Source organism: Callithrix jacchus, chromosome 2 (genome assembly GCF_049354715.1).
Source record: "Callithrix jacchus isolate 240 chromosome 2, calJac240_pri, whole genome shotgun sequence".
Lineage (NCBI taxonomy): Eukaryota > Metazoa > Chordata > Mammalia > Primates > Cebidae > Callithrix > Callithrix jacchus.
The window spans coordinates 22,306,729-22,321,044 of NC_133503.1; the positions used below are offsets into that span (position 1 = coordinate 22,306,729).

A 14,316-nucleotide genomic window follows, 5' to 3' on the forward strand; every position below is an offset into this window, starting at 1 on the left:
GGCTATTGCAGGGTTGCAGTGGTTAAGGACAAATGGGCTTAAAGCTCTCAGTACAGTGCCTGCCACAAAGTACATTCTGGATAATCAATAACTATTCTGATGATGATGATATGATTAACAACTTGCTGGGCAACGTTAGGCCTATAACGTCCCTGAGCTTCAAATTTTTCATCTGCAAAAGGCAAGCTAATCATAGTACTTGAGTCATTTGCTTAAGCCTCTAGATAAGAATTAAATGATGAAAAGTACTTGGCACGGGGCTTGGCACATAATAAGAGCTCAAGGAGGACTTGCTGAATGAATGGGAAAAAATAAATGAATGCTATGTCAGCTGGAGAAACTCAGTCATCAGACCCAAAGCCTTTAATATTAGACACAGAGGAAGAAAAATACCAACAGCCCTGGACTCTTCGTCAGTTACATTTTTTTTTAGCAGCCGAAGACCTTCTGTGGCTTCCTTTCTCCTTGTTGTGTCCGTTCCTCCTGGCCCTTATCAAGACTGTGTGCTGGAAAGAAGAAAACACGATGCTGACATACATAAATGAAACCCCAGTATCACAAGGGGTGTCGAGCAAGGCCTCAGACAGGAAGGGTCATAAATAACCAAGCAGCCTGTGCACCAGGCTCAGCCCATAAAGCCTGTCAGGAGGACTTCTTCAGTTCCTGCTTTGGCCCCCCAAGTGGCCAGTGTCCTCATCTTAAGCCCCACACCCTCCGTCACCATCTAGTGCCCCTCCTAAGTGTGTTCCTGAGGGCAGTGACTCATATTCTGAAACTGCCTCTCCCTTCTCTGCCAACCTCCAGCTTTCCCTGAGAGAAAACGATCTGGTAAGCCAGTCACTGAAATAATTGCTTAGTCAGCCACTCTCATAGGGGTAATTGAAATGTCTTTTAAATAGCATTTATGGTTTTAATTTCTAATTATAAAAGCGATACATGTTTATTTTGGAAAACTTTGGGGAAGTAATCTGGGGAAAGTATCCAAGCATGTGGAAGAAAATAAGAATCCTGAGGCCCGGGTCACAGCCCAGGCCAATTGGATCAGAATTTCTAGGCGTGGTATCCTTACAGCAGGATAGTTTTGTTAAGGTCCCCAGGTGATTCTGTTGCAGAAAAGGTTGAACCATCAGCTTAGAGATACCTGCCAATAATACTTTGAAGTATTTACCTTTTATATTGACATTCAGATTGTACTGTGTATGTTATTCAAAACCTGAGTTTTTTTGCCTGATGATATATTATGAACATCTTACCATATTATTAAATATTCTTTTAATATGGGCATGTAATATTTCATCTTATGGATGCACATAGTTTGGCTAACAATCCATTCTTAGACATATTCCTAAATTTTGCCAATTAAAATAATACTGAGATGTATTTCTACTTCTCTCTCTGATCACTTACTTAGCTGATACTTCCATAGCATTTAAACATATGCTGAACATCATCTAAGGCATTCCATATATTTCATTTAATCCTCACAGCCAGCCTATGATTTTATCCCATTTTAGAGATGAGGAAACTGAGGTTCAGAGAGCCTAAATCACATGGCTGGTAAATGGTGGAGCTAGTTCATGCTCTGGAATTTAAATTGTTGGGTTGAAAAAAAAAAAAAAACATTTTTAAGGTTTTTGAAGCACACTGCCAAATGACTTGCCAGAAGGGTTGTAACGATTCACTTCTTCACCAGCAGCCTGTGGAAGACAGCGCAGGGATCTCTGAATTTGAAAATAATTCCATAAACTGGTGGAATCCGTTCATTTAAAAACCCTCCTTATTGCAGGTCTACTATGTATGCAAAGAGCTTTTTGGAGTAGAGACCATTAAAAATGGCATCTAATAGCTGTACAGGATGGCTTTACACTTTGGAAGTGATGTTCCAAGCATAAGACGGCGTATTGCTTTTGTGGAGGGAGGGAAGGGCGACTGCCCAGAAACCTTGAGTTTGTGCCGCCCGATGGCCTTCCCTGTGGGACAGCTCTAAGACTCTTCCTGAGCACTGGTGCCTCTCTAATTTTCTTTTTCTTCCCACCCCTCTTTTGGGGAAAATGCTTTTGGTAAGACAGAGAAAAGAGACAAACACTTCCAAATGTAGTTGTGAATGGAAAAGGTGCTGTGAGAGAAGAGACGGCATTGTTAGGGAAAAATTTGCTGAGCTTTTGATGTTTTACCCAAGGGCCCAAAGCCCCCTTCCCTGAGGAATCTGACTCAATTCTCTTCAGCTCCTTGTGGGAGTCAATGGAGCTGGTTTTCTGGGTGCCCTGGAGGGAGGGCAGAGGATCCCAAAAGGGCAACAGGACAATGGAATCCCAAGAAAGGGAGGAAAAGCTAGGCAAGAGAGAAAAGACATCTGGAAGGCCACTGAGGGGCTCCAGGTGGGCTGATGTGTCTCAATGAGAATCATGCAAAACTCTGTGCACCTCCCTTTGGTTTCTGTGTGTATCTGTCAAGTGTAGTAGTCAGCTTGGTCGTAATTATTTCCCTTTGGGAAGAGGATTGTGTCTCCCCTGCCATCCCCTCTCCCACCACAGATATGTACACTGACATCATCAACCTTTCTGAGGGATTTCTTATTTGTAGCAGGAAAGCAAAAGAACTTCCCATGACCATGAGTTTCTTGAGGACAGAGCTCCATGTGTTTTCAAAAAAATTATATTCATTCTCAGTGGCTCCAGCACATCAAAATTTTAATTTCCATTCACAGGACAACCTATGGAGGTTTGATTGAGGCTTCAGTGGGATTTACATTAGTGAACTCTATGTTGGCTGCCAGCCAGATAAACCCAATTCAAACTTTCTTAAATGCAAAAAAAGAGTATTATTCACCCATAATAAAGAATGAGATCCTGTCATTTCCAACAACATGGATGAAACTAGAGGTCATTATGTTAAGTGAAACAAGCCAGATGCAGAAAGATAAAAAGCACATTTTCTCACTTATCTATGGCAGCTAAAAAGGAAAACAATTGAACTCTTGATTAAGGCCCAAAAAAAGGGAAAAGTCCGGGATGGGGATCAGGTTTGGCTAGATTCAGAGTTTTGAAGGATGTTATTTTTTTTTTCTCTCTCCATCTTTCTTTGGACTGGCCTCATTTTTTCCTACTTATGAATGGGCTTCCTTCACATGTCCAGAGGAGATCCTTCCTTTGGATTTTACGTATGGATGCTGAGAGAGAGAATCCTGTTTGCCCAGGCCATTGCTAATCTGGGTTGCTCATGAATGGGGGCTGTGTATGCCATTCTTTTGGGTGACCCCAGTTTCACAATCTAGTGGAGACAGAAGACTGCTCTCCCTTCCGGTGCCCATCCATCAATCCTAGAGAGATAACTGGCTGTCTTGGTTTGAGTCACATCAGGTCAACTTACTGTTTCCAGTGGAAGGAAGTATCACAAGTGGCCAGACCATTTATATGACAACCCATGTGGTCAGGAGGGGCATCTGTTGCCCAAAGAAAAGGGTGGACAAATAGTGTCTTAGGAAAGACACAACTCCCTGAGAGCCCTGTAGTGGCTCAGACTCATGTTTTCCCAGTGCAGAGTCTCAGCTGGTCCAGTTAATTTGAATTTTTATTTTTGTCTTTAATGAGATGTTCTTTCTTGCACTTTTCAATCTACAAAATAAGATAAGCACTCAATTTTATTAAAGTCTGATTTTTTTTTAAAACTTTTCTTCTTGATTCATTGCTTCCCTGTAATTTGAAAACATGCAGATATCATTATATTTACTGCTATTCTTAAATGAGTAGGTCTACTTTGGAAGCTTCCATTTCTCGACCAGTTGCTTGCTATAAACCGCTTGAAATATCAGGTCTGGATATGATCCTCTCTGAAGCAGCCTCTTTCAGGCCACTGATGACCCTTGGGTGATGAATCCATTGCCCTTTCTTGACCGCCATTACCCTGGCTGCTGCAGGAGTCCGTGATGTTGGGCAATCTTACTTTCCAGCACCATCTCCATTTTGGGAATAAAAAATGTTCTCATAAAGGACTCAGAAAAACTATTTTCCTTCTTGGCACTTCTGCCCTTTTGGGCTGTCTGGTTTTGTTCTCTGTCTATAAATAGAGGAGGGACTCATTGTTCATCTCTCCACCTTTCAGCAGGACTGCATTTTGCCTTTGGAAAGACTGAACTTGTAGAAAGAGCATGAGCTTTGGAATCAGGCGAACTTGGAGTCACATCCCAGCTCCACGCTTACTAGCCATGGGACCATCAGTGAGGCTTTTTGTGTTTTTTTAGGGTTTTTTTTTTTTTTTTTGGAAATTTCCTTGAGCATGAGCTCTTGCTCTTGTAAATGGAGGGAAACAATAGTGCCTGCCTCATAGGATAGCAACAGAGTTGCATAACAAGGCACTGCACCCAATAAATGTTCAACGCATGTGAGTGCTCTTCCTTTCTCAAAGATATTTGGTTTGCCCTCTGTCACTGTATTCGTTCAGTGCCGACTCACCCCTTCTGTATATCTTATGAAAATTGCCACTCATTAAATAGTTTAAAGCATAACAAAATCTTCTGTATTCTAATAAAGCTGGCCATTAGAAACAATCCTAAAACTACTCTTTGGTAAAGGCCTTTTCTACCTTTTCTTTTGGATAATAACAGTTTCTCTTTTTATTCCTTCTGGTGTAGCAGACATCTCTCTCTGCCTCCTCCCCTCCATCCTGTTCAGCATGTTCTTCCTTTCCATGGAAAGGCACCCTCCTTCCTTGGAGGAACTGCTCTTTTGCACCATGTGGTTTTGGTGGGGAAGCTGTGTCATGTGACCAAGGCTTGACCAATCACAGGATCTCATGCCTCTTGCCACAGCCATTGGCTCCTTGATGGCCACATGACCTACATTTGGTTTATTGGTATTCTTCCCTTGAATTTTACGTGAGTGCTGGGAGAGAGAAATCATTGTTTCCTTGGGAGTTGCTAATCTAGGTTGATGAAGCCGGGAGCTGCTCATGCCAGGTCTCCTGCTGTGTGGATAAAGCTCTGCTATGTGAGGAAAGAATGCGTCCAACACATGGAGAGAGGTGGAGATCTGAGACATGGAGTGAGATGGGATAGGGGAGGAAGGAGAGAGGGAGAGACAATATTATCATGTAATTTCCTGAGGACAGCTCTAGACCTGGCCTTTATGGATATGAGCCAGTAAATTTCTGATTTTTCTTTAGGCCAGATTGGGTTAGGTTTCTGTTCCTTGAATTCGAGGGTTCTGATAAATGAATTCGTTTATTTAAAGTAACTGTTACATTATAAATGAGAGTTGTGTATATGTGACAACAAAATCCCGACAATTAGTCTAAGTTGCTAATAAGGAAGGGATTCATATATTGAGCTCCTTCTAAGAGCACAGCGGTCTGGGTACAAAGCCCCTTCTGCATTTGTATTACTGGAACCTAGCATAGTGCTTGGCACATGGAAGGTCCCGATGTGTATTCAGAAAATACAGTAAGACATGAAAGCAAATCTGATTGGCTCAGAGGGTCAGTACCACCCAGCACAGGATAGTCCTGCTGGCCAGACCACGGTTCGCACATGGGCTGACATCTTGGTTACCTATGGGTTAGGAACCTCATCCCGGTCTGGCCAGCTGTGAGTAGAGAATAATAATTTCTGGTGCAGAAAATAACTGCTTTTCCTTATGGTGAAGCAATAACTTCGTTTGCTAAATATTTATTTAAATATGACTGTGGGTATGGCAGGCATTCTGAGTCACACAAAGGGAACAGAATGGAAGATGAGTGCTTGGCTTGGCTCATTCAGGCCGTGTGAGTCCTCCCGTTAAATCCCTCAGTGAAAGGTTTTGAGAGCTACTGAGGGAGTTCTAGAAAAAGCCAGGCTCCTCCTTTCCTGCAGAGGGTCTCCCTCTGAGCTTCTTTTCCAGAGGAGAGCCGTGACCCTGACCAAGGGGGCAGTTCTGGGCACCTGTGGGAGCCTGAAGCAAATGACAGAGAAGGGACAGACTCCAAAGCAACCCTTCCAGGCCTGCTGGTGAGAAACACACCCCCTGCTATGGCAAGGCTGGCCACAGCCTTACACCACCTCTGCTGGGGATGAGAGCCTGGGGAAGCAACAACATTCCGGTGGCAGCTTGGCTCTGGCCTTGCCCCTGGCTCTGTTCCCACTGCAAGCTGACACTGGCTGGGAGGGGCCCCTCATCTCCTCTTTGAGGGCTCCAGGGCAAAGTCTGTTCTCAGACTTGAGCAGCACCCTGTGGATGCTGTAGAGAGTGTGAAGAAAGCAAACCCAGCTCCGTGGGCCTGGTGAGGCGTGCAGGGCTCTCTGATGATAGGTGCCTTGAGAGGTTGGCATTTGCAGTAGATGTTAATCTTGGCCTTGTTGACATGGCAACGGGGTTAAATGGGAGACTGTGAGCTGTACCTGGAGGGTGTAGATCTGAGCCTGAAGGCCTAGGGGTTAGCCCAGTTTTCTCTGTTGTAAGCTGTTGTGGGACCAGGGCCTAGCCTTTGGTATCTGGACCTCAGGCTCCTCAGTGGTGAATTGAGGTCTGTGGGGCCACATACTCTTGGAGGTTCCTTCCAACCTGAGTGATCCCCACTTACCATCAAGTAATGGCTCTAAATTCACTTGCCCTGTGGATAATAAACATGGAAAAGACTGGTCTCAAATTTAATATAGGCAGTATAGGCAATAAAGGATAGAGGAGTAGTAACATTATTCCAAATAGAATTACAGGAATAATAATCATTACAATAATAACAATAACAAAACAATGCTTTATTAATAGTCACTGTAAGCCAGACACTCTATTCAAGCTTTTACATACCTTTCCTTATGTATTTCTTTACAACAATCCCTTGAAGTTAATGTCATGATACTTGTTTTGGAGATGAAATGATTGACGTTCAGAGAGGCTCAGTTACTTGCCCAACAGCTCACTGTTAAAAGGTAGCAGAGATGGGATTTGAACCCAGGGTCCACTTGATTCTAAAGCTCACATTCTCACCTCCTCTGTTATCAAGTAGGTGAGAGGTGCCTTCTACTTTCTGCTATGAAAGTGCAGATGAAGAGGAGCAGCGGCTGTCCACTTGCTTCTCCAGTGTTCATATGTCATAAATCCCTCAGGGATATAGCCTTAGCCTTATTTTTCCAACCCCATTACTGGCCATTCCCTATCATCCCCACCAAGCTCACACTCCTTCTCAACAGACCGTTTCTCCATGGGTCACAGTGGTCTGTGCCTCAGAGCCTTCATAGGGGCCAGTCCCTGTTCTTGAAACCCTGGTCCTCTCTCTTACCTCTGGCACATTCCTGCTCAGCAAGGTTTACATGCCATCTCCCTTTTAAAAGATGCTCTCTGATTTCCAAACAGCCACAGTCCACTTTTGCTTCTGCCATAGTCTGCATCATGTTCTGTAATTATTTGTTTTAGTCAGCTTTCATTCAATAAATATTTGCTGTGCGACTCTTTGTGCTTGGCACTGTGTTAGGTGCTTGGGAATTTTCTCCTGTCCATTTTTCCTGTCCTCTAGGCACCCAATGCACAATCAAACTCACAGGTTTTGTTTTGTTTTTTAACAGAGATGTGCATTATTTCCCCCGAATCCTAGGTAATTGATAAAGCCTAATACATAGAGAAGTTCAATAGCCACTTGATGAGTGGATCCAGGACCCGGTACTTATCTTACCTTTGAATAATTGCCTGCTTCTTCTCTCTATCCTCTACTAGATTTTTAGACTCCTATGGACAGGAGTTGGGAATTATTTTGCTTTTTCCCGTGTTGCTTAGCACAGAGAAGTGATTTCATATGGTTTGTTGAATGAACGATTTATGAGAAGTATGAGTTCTGAGAGTGGATATGGTAATTCTACAAGCATATGCTAATTCTGGGAGTGGATACGTTCTGGGTTCTGAGAGTGGACATGGTAATTCTACAAGCTAATTCTGTAAGCATGTGACCCACTGTGTATCCAGCGCCAATCACTGTTTGGGTGGGCACTATGAAAGACAAATACCATGTAGATCTCACACTCTCAGGATCCTGAGTGTATGGTGACTGGGCTTACACACACAAAGTTGCAAAAGAAAAATTCAGCAGGGGAAGAGCCCTGGTGCCAACCAGAAACCCACCATGTCCAGAATCCCTGCTGGTCCTTGGCCCTGTCCTCAGCTGCCTGTGGCTCTAATTTTGATGACTTCCTTCCCCTAGAGGGCTCCTTGCCTCTGGAGAGAGATGATCATCGCCTGTGAAAGAGGCTTACAGAGATTATTGCTCCATCTAACTGAATGTGAATTAAAGTAGAAAGAAGGATTGGCATTCTTACTGTACCCAGAATAATTGCACTTATGACTGAAAGGTGCCACAACTGGTCATTTGGCCTTGTTCTAATCTTCTGTCTGCAGAAATCATTGTAATGGGATGGAAGTATGTTAACACCCAGCCCCAGAATTCTCTTTTGGGAGAAAACTGCCTTGAAATCCTGAGAGCAAAGTCAGTAGAAGACAAAATGATAGAGAGAAAGAATTTTTTTTGCATAATGTAAGTTGAGACAAAGTGATAGAAAGAATTTTTTTTTTTGCATAACATTGGATGAGAGGGTTTCAAGAAAAAGAAAAAATAGAGGCAGAAAAGATCTAGCAGAGAGAAACTAGAATTTGACATTTGCATTGGTTAAAGTTTTTAAGAACAGAGTTGTCTAACTTTTTGTTGTACTTTTTTGTGTGTGAAGTATTTTTCTCTTTATCAAAGACATACACACACGCACACACACAAACACCACGCACACACACCACCTTGTGTAAGTGGGTTTTATTTGTGGGGGTAGAACAGAAAGAAGTTGAAGAAAGTTGTTGAGTTTCTTGTTTGTGTTGGTAAAGACATTCCACAGAGGATGATGAGACCAGCAATGAACTAAAATAACTCACTGGAAACCAGTGAAATATGGCAAGAGATAGGAATTCTCCAGAAGGGTGAGGGCCATTCGTCGTGTGTAGGTTGGGGTCTCAAACCATATTTTTATTTGACTCTTAAAGAACAGGGGCACTCACCGGAGTTCTTTGGTAGTAAATAACAGACATGGACAGGCTAAAAAGCCAACAGAGTGTTCTATTGGGAGGATTCTGGGAGGCACGTAGTACTGAAGGGGAAGTTGAACAGTCAGGACCCAATAAGCAAGAACAAGTAGACCCCACTTCAGGGCAACCCCCTGAGGATGAATTGGCCCAGAGGTTTCCCATGCTAAAGAGGCTTCCACCAAGACCAAACCTAGAAGAGAAGTTCTGTGGCCCGAGTCTGGGTCACATGCTCACCCTCCTTCGCTGGGTTAGCATGGAGTAAGTGTGTCAAGATTGGCCAGCCATCTTCTCAGGACCACATGGGAGAACAGAGGGAGACTTGACCAAGGAAGGAAAGGGGGTACTTTTGCCAAAACTCAGAAGAAGGGATGCCAGGCAAGCAAAACAGCAGATGCCCATGCTTACGGGGTACCTCGGCCGTGAGGTGTTGCTGCTGACACAGAGGAAAGGAGCAGGCGAAATGACTCCCCACCTTTCCAATTAATCTCACAATAGGCGTGCAGTTAGAACTGAGCAGTGCTGTGGTGTGTCGCTACAGATGAAGGAGGAAGGAGAAGGACTGAGAATCCAATCCTTTATCTTCCAGTGCTAGGCCCTTTCCCATACAGCAAGCTACTGCCCTGGCGCTCCCATACCTCCAAGCCTTTGCTTGAGCTCCCTGTACCTGGAGCTCCCTCTTCTTTCTTTGTTACTTATTTATTTTGTTCTTTAGAGCTCGAGCGTAGCATCTGAAAGAAAGCATTTCTAATCTTGCTCTTCTCCACAGGTTAGGAATGTATCCTCTATGTAGACCTGTATTTTATTTCATCTTTAAAAGATGTATTGTTTGTAAAAATAGTTAACACAAGCACATGGTAGAAAGTTCAAGCACACAAACTGATATAAATGGAAAGGTTGGGCTTTGCCTCTGACCCTAGTTTGCCCCTCAGGGGCCACCACTCTTTTCTGTGTCTCTTTCAAGAACACACACACACACACACACACACACACACACACACACTGTAAAGGGCCTACCTCCCCAGACTCCAAGCCCTCCGAGGGCAGGGCCCCTTTGTTTACCTCCAGGGTCCTGGTTACTAGGACAGCCTGACTCCCTGCACAAGTTCAGCAGCTGACTGCTAAGAGCCATGATCTTGCACAAGAAGAAGTGGGAGGGAAGGGGGATGGATTCTGTCTGCGATCACTGGGTGCCGCGTTCTATGATCGACGAGTTGCTTTTAATTTCCTGTGCTTGGCCGCCAGCAGCCTGATGAAATGAAGCAGATAGCAGGACGTTAGATCTAGCCCTGCCTGGGCCAGGGCTTGTCTGCTTGCTGCAAGGTTATAATCCCTAGACTGAAGAGAGAAGAGTTACGTGCACTGTACTCCCATAAACCCCCCAGCGCGGCAGCCTCCTGGGCCAGGGAATAGGCAGAAATGAAGCTGCTTGATGATGCCTATGGTTCCTAGGGCAGTGGTTCTGAGTTTGCCATTTAGGCTTTGAAGTCACACAGAGATAGTTTGGGTCCTGGTTCTGTTGCCTCCTTGCCGTTTGCCTTTAAGGCCAGTTGTCCTAACTCTCTGAGCCTCCGTTTTCTCAGTAAATGATGGCTATAAGTAGAATCTACTTCATCAAATTCTTATGAAGATTCAGAGTGAATGAATTCAGTGTCTGCGCTGAGGTTCCTGGAACCTAACTCCTGCCGAGTTGATGACAGGCATCCTGATTGTCTCTATCTGCCATGTGGTCCCCAGGAGCAGCTCTCAGCAAAATGGGCCAGTTGGTGACTTTTGCCTTCTATCTTCTTTCCTTTTAGCACTTCTTTTCCCTTCCAGGTACGGAGTGATTGAACTTCTCATCGCTTCTGGTGTGAATAACAATAACTCCTCTCCTGCTGCAGCTGCTGCTACTACTCCCATCACCACGCCTTCCATCACTTCCGTGTTGACTGCCAGGCATTGTGCCCTTAATGTAGGCTGCGTCAGCTAATCTTTACAGTCCCGTTATTCCCACTTCACAACTGAGAAAACAGAGTCACAGAGAGTCGAGGAGTTTTCTCCTGAATTTGTAGGGTGAATAATTAAAACCAGAGGTCTGATGGTCATTTGTACTATGAGATAGAGACTTAATGGATTATCTCTATCACCAACTTTCCATTTTCAAAATGCTCTTTACAAAGAGGGCAGAGCCTAGTCCAAAGGAATTAATTGATAATAGCAAGAAAGTCATTCTCAACAGGCTTAGTAAAGAGAGAATTTTGTTGGGGACATGGAATACCTTTATACTACCCTTAAAAAATGAAACCAAGACCACTACTTGCTGCATCTGAAATTTAGATCAGTCTTGAATGTGCCTATGAGAGAAAAGTACAAAATTCCTTGCTGCATTTGACAAAACAGGTAGCAGAGTGGAAATTCCAGTCCTTGATGCATGAGATAGTTTAACAAACACAAACCCTCCCCTAGACCTTCGATCTAAAGAAAATCAAAGTCCTTCCCTCAATTCAATGAAGTATTAACAGCACCACTGAGTCCTGAGCCTTTATCCTGAGCAGCAGCAGGGCCTCCCACCGCCTGCAGGTGTCGATGGTGGCTACCGGCCCATCTGCTGCTTGGCAGGTGATGGGAACGGGAGAGAAGGCATGAGTCAAGACAGTAGGGACCCCCATTTTATTTTAAGAAACTGGGTCTTGCTCGCTTGCCCAGGCTGAAGTGCAATGGTGCAATCATAGCTCACTGCAACCTCGAACTCCTGGGCTCCAGCAATCCATGTGTGTAAGCCTCCTGAGTAACTGGGACCACAGGCACATACCACCATGTTCAGCTAATTTTTTTAAATTTAATTTTGTAGAGATGAGGTCTCACTATGTTGCCTAGGCTGTTCTCAAATTCCTGGGCTCAAGCAATCGCTCTGCTTCGGCCTCCCAAAGTGCTGGGATTATAGGCACAAGTCATTCCACTCGGTTAGGGCCTCCATTATGACACATGCTTTGGCTCTACAGACTCGTTAGGGGTAACCAACTCTGTTCTTTTTATAGGGAGGGTGCCCAGGAATGGGAAGTGACCAGGTTTAGGTTCCACATCCACGGTCAGTGGCCTGGCTTGCCCGGAATCTAGTGCACCTGAAGAAATGGCTTTGGTGGAAATAATCAGAGTGCTGGACGTTTTTACAGCTTATGCCACCATTAATCAAGGACTTTGACCTTCCTTCCCTTCCCCTTTCCTCCCCGTCTCTTCTTTTCCTCTCCACTTTACCTCTTCCTTCCTCCCCTTCCCATTTGGTCTTAACGGCAACCAGGTGGATCTCCAACATTTTAACGATGAGTAGCGGAGGCTTAGAGATGGACATAATATGCCTGAATCACATCAAAGTGGGTGACAGAGGAGGGATTAAGGCACATCCACTTCTTGGATGCTCCACTGCCTTAGTGGGGGCAGTCTTGGCTCTGTGATGGGTTTGCTAAATCCTGGAGCACATTAAATTGCTTTATCTCTCTGTGCCTCTGCTTCCTTGCCTGTAAACAAGACAGTAACGATAGCCACCTCACAGGGTAGTCATTAAAGTGTATAAAGTGTTTATCAGAGTACCTGGGACTTAGCAAGTACTTAATAAAGGTCACCTTTATGGTTTCTGTTCTGACAACCCTAAACATTATCATCATGTAGAATGTGTGCCCTCTAACTAATGTTATATGTTTGACTTGAACTTGTCTTGTGCTTTGCAGTGTAAAAAATTTATTTTGCAATCCAAATTTAAAGCAATCAATTTTTCACTTGTTGAAGATGTTAATACCTGGTGCTGGTGTGCGTGTGGTAATGTGGGAGATAGACACTTTCATTGCGGCTGCTGCATTCAAACAGTGCCAGCCAAGGGCACCATCACTTCTCCATAGAATTGTATAAAAAGGTGGGCTTGGCCCTCATGCCCCATTGAGGGATAGAACTTGGTGTCAGTTTTGGGAAGGTGCCAACTTTGGTAATGAGCATTAGATGCTCTCAAATGTTCAACTTGAGGCAAAGAAGGATGAGCAAAGCCCCAGTGTCTAAAGACGACAAAAAGTCACCTGAAGGGATTTGGACAAAGCAGTAAGGATTCTTCAGGGAGTGGCACTAAAACTGAAGATACCTCATGCTCATGTGGTCTGGTGGAGAGGGAGAGGTTCAGACTATCTCTAGTTGAATATTAAATAGAAGAGTGACCACTGAAAAATGGAAACCTTAAAAGCAATCTGCCAACAGTATGTAGATGATTCACAGACCTCCCAGACTTACCTGCCCTCTGGATTCCATCCAGCCCATTAAGCTTATTACTCCCCACCTACCTACTGAACCCATTTCATTCATTCTGTGAGGATGATAAGCATACCTTCCTCACAGGGCTGCTGTGTGCAACCAAACAGAGACCTCTCCTCAAAGGGGTTAGCACATACTCAAAAAAAAGGCAGCTCTTCTTTTGGGCCTTTTCAGACCAGATTCCTTTGATACTGAGTAGGAGACAGGAGGACTGTCTTCATTTGCTCATTGGTCATTGTACCTGCCTCATAAGGTTGTTTTGAGCATTAAGTGGGATAGTGCATAAAGCGCTCGGCATGATGTGTGTCACAGAAGTGATCTGGAAGTTCCCGTTACAGTTGTTACATCTTGCTACCTCTGTGCGAGGTGGATGACTTCCACTAACCTACATTCCTGTTGTTACCCACCGGTTTGATTGCCACAGTTTGCCCACTTCCGAGATGAAGAATGGACTCTAGTACCCTTCATCTAGCAAGAAAGATAATGATGGAGCATTTCCTTTTGCACTTGCCTTGTCTTGTTGCTGTTTTAGAGACGTGTGCTGCGTGCCATTTGCAGATAAGCCCTTTGGCACAACAAGATTGGGACACCAGGCACAGGGTGCCTGGGTCTAGGTTCTCCACCTCATTGTTGACTTTGGCATGGGAATTTTGGAGGAGGGCTGCCATGGTTGCATTCTACAGCACAGCAAAGAGAAGAGAAAACAGGGCGACTCTTGCCAATTTCTCTGAGCTTCAAGGGAAAGAAACAGAAACAAGTAACATGAGTAACAATGCTAAAATGAGATTGGAAGTGTGTTGGAATGAGCTGAAAGCCTTTGGAGCATGCTCCAGGAATGATAAGCTGTTCCTATTTGGCTGCCCAGGATTTTTATTAGGCTGGGTGTAGTAAGTTAGGGAAGAGAGGTAGGATTTTGCTGGTGGCAGTGATAGGGTACCTGTGGGGAGGGGATAGATTGTGGGAAGACTAGAAAGAAAAGGTGGTGATGTCTATGGTAGACTCCAAAAATTTTCTTGAG

At 44.3% G+C, this 14,316-nt stretch overlaps 1 long non-coding RNA gene across 44 annotated transcripts in view; it reads left to right on the plus strand.

The window, feature by feature from the left end:
- Positions 1–14,316, plus strand: part of LOC103788949 (uncharacterized) — a 196,391-nt gene that overhangs the window by 83,449 nt on the left and 98,626 nt on the right. Inside the window, exon 12 of one of the 44 annotated variants that reach the window (XR_013532441.1) lies at positions 1–14,316. This exon is cut by the window's right edge and continues 40,291 nt beyond it. The exons of the other annotated variants lie outside the window; for them this stretch is intronic. This is a non-coding gene — a long non-coding RNA (uncharacterized LOC103788949). 44 annotated transcript variants of the gene reach the window in all.